At 38.0% G+C, this 9,627-nt stretch overlaps 1 long non-coding RNA gene across 1 annotated transcript; it reads right to left on the bottom strand.

Annotated features, from left to right (window-relative positions):
- Window positions 1-7,480: 7,480 nt before the first annotated feature.
- On the bottom strand, window positions 7,481-8,809 carry LOC117207352. Its single transcript, XR_004487501.1, has 3 exons — window positions 8,615-8,809; window positions 7,873-7,956; window positions 7,481-7,759 (listed from the first exon to the last, which is right to left on the bottom strand). It is a non-coding gene; the product is annotated as an uncharacterized LOC117207352 (long non-coding RNA).
- Between the last annotated feature and the right edge of the window lie 818 nt (window positions 8,810-9,627).

The raw sequence follows: 9,627 nt of genomic DNA, 5'->3' as shown, positions 1-9,627 counted from the left end.
AAAATCTATTCTCTGCTCGAGCGAGCCACTGGTGTCTCTATTACGAAAGATTTTGTCTCGTTTATCGTGGGCCACGAAGTTTTTGGTAGAAAGCCAAGAAGACCGATCGCTGGACTCTGTCGCCTCTTAATAGAAAGTATGCCTAATTTCCGTGGCTCGTTATCTCCGTAATTAGAGCGTAACTCGTATCCTGTCGATCATCTGGAATTGCCGTGATCGTCGTTTACGACGAACAATGTCAACGAGTCGCGTGAATTTTCATTGGTTCGTCTCAAGTCGTTCATCAAAGTACGTATCATGACATTGTACGTGTATTTGAAAAGTGTCACGACTCAAAATAATCCAAATGTACAGCGGCTGCGGAAGCTATTGGCACACATTCTTATCCTTCGATCATCCTTCTTTTATTTCTTTTATCAGATTTTACATTTTATTTTCGCAGAATGACATTTCTCTAATGATACAATATTTTATATTGATTCTAATCTAACGTACTTGGATCCAATCAATTAGTAAGTAAACATTTTATCAAATACAACGAGATGCAAATGTCTTTCGTAGTCACTGCGGAACCATTCAATGTGAATTTTCAATACGAATTCAATCGAATTGTAATTTGACTAATTGATATTTCGTACGTACGATTATATTCGATCGAAGGTGTAGGGTTATCGAGTTCGGAACACCGCTCATATGTGGGTGGATTTATTATGGTTGCGAATGTTGCGTGTGACGAAGATGCGATATTTGATACTCGTAAGTGCGTGGGCTGTGTAGGTCTGTCGAGCTTCTGCGGAAATTGACAGTGCGATGTAGGGGACCTTAGCAGGGTCGGCTCCAATTTCTCTTGACGTTCGATACGCGATAGATGTTTGTTGCTTTATCAAAATTATATTTATCTGTTAAGGGATGCTTATTGAAAGTGAAACGTGGTTGTTGATTTTATTACATATTGTTTTCGAATATAGAAAGTGTTGCGTAGTTTATAATATAATTGAAGAAAGCTTTAAATAGAAAAGTAATTAAAAACATAGATTGAATAGTCTTGTTTAATCTCGAGTTGATACGTCTTTATTTATGTTTGTGTTTATTGTACTAGAAATTATTAAGAATCCTACAAACTATTCCGCCCTACTGAATATACAACTCTGCTCTGCTCTATCCTGTCAGATTAAATTTCATTTATTACAAAGTGCGTGAGTATCCTGTTTCATTGCGTGTTCTCCATTACTTAATACGATAAACGCAAGCACAGAGATATTAATCTACCACGAAATCCATTAACTTGAGACATAACCTAACTTATAATTAGTTGAGCAAAACCTTGTATAAAAATGTTTTTGCTTATCTTCCCATGTAAATTATCTCTTTTGATCGTCCTCTGGTTATAGAATATTCTATGTACCACACAGAACGAAATTGAGATATAATTTCATCAGACATGGCCACAGTTGAGTAAAAAATCCTATAAAAAAGAACTTATTCCACGGTTTCGACTTACTTTTTCATGTAAATTACTCTTTTTTTTTTATTGTATTGTATTCTATGTATCATACGAAATTCTCCTTCATAAATATCAAATAAGACAAATAAAATTCTCCGACTTCTACTCTACATAGAACTCTACTAAAAATCCAGTGCCGTCCTTATAAATCAAATTCAACATTAAAACTTCTCTGGACCTTTCGCGAATCTTCTAGAAAATTTGTCGCTCATCACTACCTCCAATCATCGTAAAACACCAATTGTCAATAAGCAAATCAGTATAAACTCGTTTAGCCAAACTCAGCATCGAAACTTCTCCATACCGATCTGCAGATTCCCAAAAATTTCCCCAACGAGACTATTATCTCCAATAACCATGAAGCACCGACTATGTATCAGGTAATAAATTAGTATCGTTCAACATCGACTTGAAACTCGCGAAAATTTTGCCACCACAGACACGCTCGATGATCTCCCAAATATCAACCATCAACTAAAAGATTCGTATCGCTCGGCAACAAAATTTTGCCATATACCGTCTTACAAATTCCTTAAGATTCCCCTCAATGACAAACGCGTTGCAAACATCAACTGTCAACTAAAGAGCTCGTATCACGCGACGTCAGATTTTTTCCATGTGCCGCCTCACAAGGTCCCTGAAATTTCCCCAATGACAAACACGTTCGAAACATCAACTATCAACTAAAAAACTAGTATCACGCGACATCAAATTTTTTCCATATACCGTCTTACAGGTTCCCTAAAATTTCCCCAATGACAAACACGTTCAATAACCTTCTCCAAACACAAGCTACCAAGAGGGGGACGACGATGGAGGCGAATCCTCGTCCAATAAATCACAGACGTCTCGCGATCAGAGGCAGTCGACTGACGTCACGAGATCGACACGCAACGGAGCAGTGCCCTTTTACGCAAGCCTCGTGCCATGGACCGGGTGTCAAAAGGGGGTGGCGTGTCAGGGGGTGGTCTGCTAACATTTTCAAACAAGCCCACTCTCTCCACGCCGTCTAAATTTAGCATGGCCGGTCATGAATGGATCCGGGACCGCCGCTGATACGGCAACGATGATCCGCGTTCGTTTATCCCGGCTTAAATGCTCGCTAATACCACGCACTGCCTCGCGAATAATCGAGCTGCTTGGTTAGCCTGGCGATTAATCGGAAGCAACAGAAGCGAACGATAGATCGAATAGATAGAATATACGCTTGGTTCTCGCTTTTAGAGAAGTTCGAGTTAGCCTGCGCTATTTGTTTGTTCGAGCCGGTTTCAGTTTAGATCATTAGGTTAATTTAGCTTTTGCTTCGGCTAGGGTTAGGCTAGCTTCGATGTTTGTTCGCGAAAGTGCTAGTTTTAAGATGGACAGCGTTTCAGATAATATTTTCCAAGTTTTAGTCGTGGTTCGCTTAATTCTTATTAAGTCTGGCACGGTGGAAGTTTAATTAACGTCGGGGTGACACACTGCGGTCTTTTAGAATCCTAGCGCGACTACAGTGAACCGATTAGGTTTACTGTATCGCAAAATTATTTTTAATAAGAAGATTGTCTAACCTTTTGGAATTTTATAACGTTAAACTACATGCTCAAAGGTATTTTGGCGACTTTTTACTGAATTTTCTACACACTTAAAATGTACGAAAATCACACCGATGTTGGAAGATTCCAGTGTTACAACAGTTTAAATTCCAGTTTAAAACAGGCGAAGGCAAATGAAAACTTTTGTCATTACTGGGTATTGTATGACTAAATAATTATTGCAGAATTTTCGACAAGTTTCCAAATGGAAAAGAAACTATATTATTCAAAAGTGTTATTATTCTGCAAAATAATATCTTCATTCACTCTTATTTCAGTTACAGTCAGTTTAATGTTGACTCTGAACTATTTTCACTGAAATTTTCTCAACGAGATGCAGAACGAAATTCGTAATTAGTTACTCATATTCAACGATAAAATATTTTTCCATAAATACGAAATCAAAGATGGTTTTTCAACGTGAGATCGAAGTGAACGACAAGCTATATGACAAGCTGAAAATCTCAAAGGAGAAAGGAGGCAACGGTTCCAAAAAGGGACGAGGAAATGACCGATCAATCACGCGGCTATCGAATCTTACGCTATTACGCATAAAAGACGCACGCACACGAAGCTTCGCACTTTTAGAGACGCGGCCTCGTTTTCATCGATCGTCTGCTTTCGAACGATTAATCACGAATCGCGGGCGCGTTAATTATTTCGCCACGGAATTGCATCAGTTTGTTTTTCCACGGCTTCTCCCGGACAAATTACGAATTTGCAATTCAAACCGATAAAGTTCGATTCGCATGATTTTATGATCCATGTATAAAGTACATACGTTACCATAAAACAAATTCTCTCTGTTTGCTAAAATGAGAGGAATATTGAAATATGGAAATTCGAGTATCACAATAGATTTATACAGATGAAAAATCTGAACATAAACTTGGTCCAACCAACTGCCACAATTCTCGATAACCTTGACGAAGAGTACAACGATAGTTTGTTTCTTTTCTTCTTCTAAATTTAACCAGAAATCATTTCAACTCATCTGTTTCTTTTTTTCCTTCTTTACTTTTTTAAAGCCTAATCTATTATCTCCGAAGACACATACACACACATACACATCTCTTCCCCGAAACATCTCAGGTATAATCGAAGAAATACGTCCAAATAGAAAAAAGTCAGCCCTTGAAACACATCTCAGATATAATGAAAAAAAAAATATTCTACGTATAATAGAACAGAAAGAAACACACGTAGATTTTGATCGAGTTTCGAAATCGTCGTTCACTGTTCCGCACCTTGATTCTTCTCTTTGTAGCCGATAATCGCGCGCAAACAGTGGCGCGCAATTCTTTGCGCTTCCGAATCAGCGTGTAATGGGATAGCGTCGATCGGTGGAGCGTGTAACGTGATCAGTGTGCACGCGGCTTTATGCCGGTCCACGGAAATCCGAACCGATAAAGGCGGTCGGTCCACGGTAATATGTACAATTACCTGCACTACTGGTCCTGTCTATGTATAAATGTAAATTTATTTACATTATAAATAAATTTACATCTACACATATTACAGTGTCTATACATGTTTATATGCAAAATCCGTGCGCAATCACCGTGCGTTTCATAGAACCTACAGATTCAAAGAGAAGTCAATTTTGAGTTCCTTTACTTTGGGATATTTTTCAGCGAAGAATCTAATTAAAATAAAATAAACTAAAGAAAATTATACCCGTTAGAGCGATTTTTAATCGCCAATAGAATTAACAACAGGTATTGCGAACTTGCAATAAAATCAATACAGATTTCTGAGATCTAACACTGGTAAGTGTACAGCTGGTGGAGATATGTTCTTATGTCAATCGTTTCTTTCAACCATGTTGTAAAAAGTATTCATTTTGTATTTGATGTACAAAACAGCCGATTTTCCTATTCTACAACAGAGGATCAAGAAGGGCTGCTAATTTATGGCACTGTCGATTTTTCTTCTTAGCCTGAACCAACCAAGGAGCCATTAACCAAAAAATGGTTCCAAATTTTTGGACAGCAATTTATATCTATCAGATGGACAAAGATGCGGAAATAAGTACAGAGGAAGTGAAGAAGGGTACAAAAAAGTACTAAAGACGAAGGTAGAAAACAGGGAGCTGATGGATAACGAGAGAAAAATCAAAAAGGAGGATGGTGGAGGGGGCTTTTTTTGAACGCAGGTAAATCCAAGCCGAAAGTGTTGTTTTTTTGCGTAATCTAACGCTGGACGAAGAACGAAAGTAATTACCGGAAACAATTCGATCTTGTCGTTGGCCGGCGCCGTTTACCTTCCGGCGTCTGCCGCTGATTAAATTGCCCGCCTCTCGTTCCATTTCATTTCGGCACCATCGTGAATACGAGGATTGAATTCTGGAACATAGGATGAGCACGAGTTACAAGTATGCGTTTACTAACATTGATTTGCCGTGTTTGTTTGCTCGCGTCTGGAGAACGATATACCTATGTGTGTCTTTGTAGACGCGCTATGATTCTACTGTAACGCAATTCAGGATTTTTAGCTCTTTTCCTGGCTTTTATGTCGAATTTTCGGGAATCGCCGCGATTCGTGGGATGATCTTTAACCCTTTGCACTGCGAATTTTATTTCAATTTCGTTTACCAACAGCTCCCAACGCTTTTAAGTGTTTTATTTGAAATTTACTTTAACTAAAAAAATAAGACAATTTAAATAAATAAAGGAAGAAACAAATTCACCTAAATACCAGTTTTATTCATACTATTGTTGCATTTCGTAATTTTTAAGTGTATGATATATCTTGAAGCAATTACCAGGATGCAGTCCTGGTTTTCTCTCGCATGTTTCATAAAAAAGGGTGAGATTGAAAGAGTGAGACTCGACAAAGGAGCTCCTGAGATAATAAAAACTGATGCCGAGTCACACTCGACATACGAGTGCAAGGGGTTAAAGAATCAGCGATGAGAATATTTTTAGCGATGTCGTTGCGATATTCTACGTACGGAAATCAAATAAAAGATAATAACTCTTTGTTGGTCAAGATTATTTACGTTAAAAACTTGAATTACCGCAGGAAAAATTCCGATCGACGTAGTGGCGACTGAGAAGAACTTCAAAGAACACGAATTCTGAAATTAACAAATAAAATTCATCTTCCGTTTTGATAAAAGTGGTAGCAGAAGTGTTTTTTTAGAAGCGTTTAATTTATTTCGGTCGACGTTGGGTTTTCTTTTCAAAACACGTGAAAATCGACAAAGTTAGAGTAAATATAAATACTGAAAATCGACAAGTTATTGGATCCAGTGATGAAAGATTTTATCTGGAAAAACATTTGTAAAACGTAGAATAAATTAACAGCCGTATAAAAGTTAGGACATTTACGCAGGATACACGACAATGTCTAAAGCAGCGTTCTGACGATCGATATTATCGTCAATATTATTGTCAATATTTGAGGTTTTCAACATTATCGTACGCAAGAGACCCTCTAGGCGGTCAATATATATTGTCAATACAATGTTGAGCACCTTAAATATTGACAATAATATTGACAATAATATCGATCGTCTAAACGCCTCTCAACAGTCTTTATACATCCCCTTACGTTCAACTCGTTCAAATTGCTATTACCAACTCTCGCCATTAATATTTCGAATAACATAGCCGACTTAAGCCAGCGTCGTATAAAATGGATTTTCGAGAATACCGTTTAATCGCGGATCGGTAATAAAAATTACGTTTCGATGGAAATTCAAGCGCAGGTACAAAAATCCTCGTTCGTAAATGAACGAAACGACAGAGAGAGAGAGAGGGGGGGGGGTAAGGGCGAAACGAACTTTCCCCATTACGCCAATACCTTCCGGCAATAAAAAAAAAAAAAAAAAAAGAAAAAGAAAAAAGAAGGAAAAAGAAAAAGGAACGTTCGAATACACGGGAAATTTATTAGCATCGAACGTTCGTATCGAAGGCGTTGCTCGGATTATTGGGTCGATGAACGTTTAAACTTCGATCCGTCTAAAAGGTAGACTCGTACACGATCGATATTATCAATATTTGTTGATACTAATATCCAGATTGAAGATCGACGCCAATATTGAAATATTTTGAAATGCGAGAATTAATATTGGTAAGTAACGAGCACACAGGGAGACACTCACAATTCAATCCGATATCGCACACAACGTTACAATTCAACCACCGCGTATATACTATACATACTTTAAATAGAATTGTCTTTAAGCGAAAATATTGTCAAGAATATTGTACGTGTTCGGTAGCAAAAGGTATTGGAGAGGATAGAGAATAGATCAGTATTGTATTGTAGATTGTGTATGAGCCTCTTAAACCCGGGGTGCCATTGTAGGATATTGCAGAACTAGAGGTAGAACTAGAGTATCGTAGGATTTTCCAGTAGTTTATTGTTTATCCTTTCGGCTGGCTATTTTCGTTTTACGATTTTGTTTTACGATCATGTATTTTGAGATTGAGAGACGTTACAGTTAGAATTAACATCGATAAGTTTCCAGTTTCTGGTTTTATCGCTGGATCTTCACCACCTGTGTATCGCGTTGTGCGTGGCTGCGCAATGACTTGTCGTGTGCGGGTTGTCACATTTCCGGCGCCATATCCTGCTTTTATTGAGTTTTAATTGGTCGGAAAGTTGATTGCAACAATCGCGACGTCGGGAAAGATCGTGAAAAGGCGCCTCCTGCTCTGTTTCATGCGTATTTCTGTAAATTTACGACGTATATATACGGAACTTATCGACTGGAAAAGATTGGAATTTTTATGTTGCTATGAAATGGAAATGAGTTAGGTAGTTTCATCAAAGAACTGGCAATACCGGGTAATCCATTAGTTTAGATTCTCCTTTCTTCGACGAAAACTCGGTATCCCTTTTATACTGAAAATCATAATATTTCAGTCCCTGGAATATAAAATTTCATGAGAATTAATGTCCATGTAACGTCTATACTTTTACCAAATATTTCCTACTATACAAAATTAAAATTGAGCAATCACCATAAATCTCAGTTGCTCTTCGACAAATACCAAAAACGAAGGAAAGATCGAAAAAATTGAAATATCAAGACTGACAAATTCAAAACGTACTATAAGTCCTCTATCGCCTTAAGCTCCAATCATTCCAAGGTAGAAATAAAAAAGAAATATGAAAAATAAAGGGAAAACACTAAGGAATGTAAATCAGTAGCTTCCAAACGGAGTTACGAAGAACATGACAAGCTATAAACATCTGCATAACAATGTATACTACCATCTCAACATGTTCTCCACGGATCCGATTTTCATCACCTGCGATACTACTCTACCGACAAGTAATTTTTATACAATATCTGCTTCTACACGTTGAATGGAAATTTGAATATTTGAAAATTTGAATTATTTCGAAATTTAATTATGCGAAGATTTAAACACTCGAAAAATCGAATATTGGAAAAATGATTAAATATATATATAAAATTCGCGTGGCAGTCAACGCGACGATTTCAAGCCACGTTCAAATTAACAGCTTAAAGTTTCGTTTCGTGTGCAATGAACATGCCAATCGACATCTTCCTTCGTACCTCTATCCTCGGAACAATGCACAATTTATCATTGGTTCGTTCAGTTTCTTCGCAACAAAGTACAATTCACCGCCAACTTTGATAGCAACGCTGTTTTCTCGCTCGCATAAATTACTCCACTGACTGTGTCATACTGACGACAGAGCGTGCATAGCACGTTTCGTTGTCCGCAAATTGAGAGAGGCGAGTTTGCACGTGGCGACTTTGGTGTTTGCCTGTGGAAACGATCGCAAGTGGCCGATACACCTTGGACGACGACGGTAAATTCGCGAGATTACGAGCGACATTCACGAGCGGTGAACTCGATTTGCACGGAATTCGACGACTGACGGCCTTTCAAACCGCCTGCTGCGAACGAGGCCCAGCTGCAATTAAACGCTCAACGTGAGAGAAAATAGCTGGTCCAAGCAAAGGCAACACGCGCAGGTGTTTCCAAAGTATCTCCGTTTAAACGTTTCCTTCCCTCTGTGTAACAGTTTTTCTTCTCTAACGTCAAGTTTTATTGTAGCCTGTTTGTTTGCGGTTGAGTGGGAACGTTTGCTGCGAATTTATTTGAGATGGACGGGTCCAAGGATTCTAGGGGTAGCTGGTTTGTTAAGGGTATAGAATTGTCACAATTTAAAGTAGGGATCCAACTTGTTATGGTTTAGGGTTTGCCTTTGATTATTTAAGATTATTGCGAATAGATGTCAACATGATTCAAGGTTAACACGATTCGTGGTCGCCTATAAGTTTAGATTACGTAAGAGTATTCTGAATTAGCGTCGACGTGATTCAAGGTTAACATGGTTTAACGTCGTCCATATTTAGTGATCAGTGGCTAGACGATACATTGAGAAGAATATGTAATGTATCGCGATTCAACACCGAGATATTTTATCGAAAGTAAGTACATTTATTATATATACGCAACACGAAAGGATTGAGAATTACGATGACTCGAGTTCTTTCGTTACTTATTGTTGGAGTTACACTACACGGTTATAATTGTTTGGAAGCACCGTGAGCCGAGA

This window comes from Bombus bifarius, unplaced genomic scaffold (assembly GCF_011952205.1).
Source record: "Bombus bifarius isolate JDL3187 unplaced genomic scaffold, Bbif_JDL3187 scf7180000008028, whole genome shotgun sequence".
Lineage (NCBI taxonomy): Eukaryota > Metazoa > Arthropoda > Insecta > Hymenoptera > Apidae > Bombus > Bombus bifarius.
This window is presented reverse-complemented; position numbering and strand designations above follow the sequence as displayed.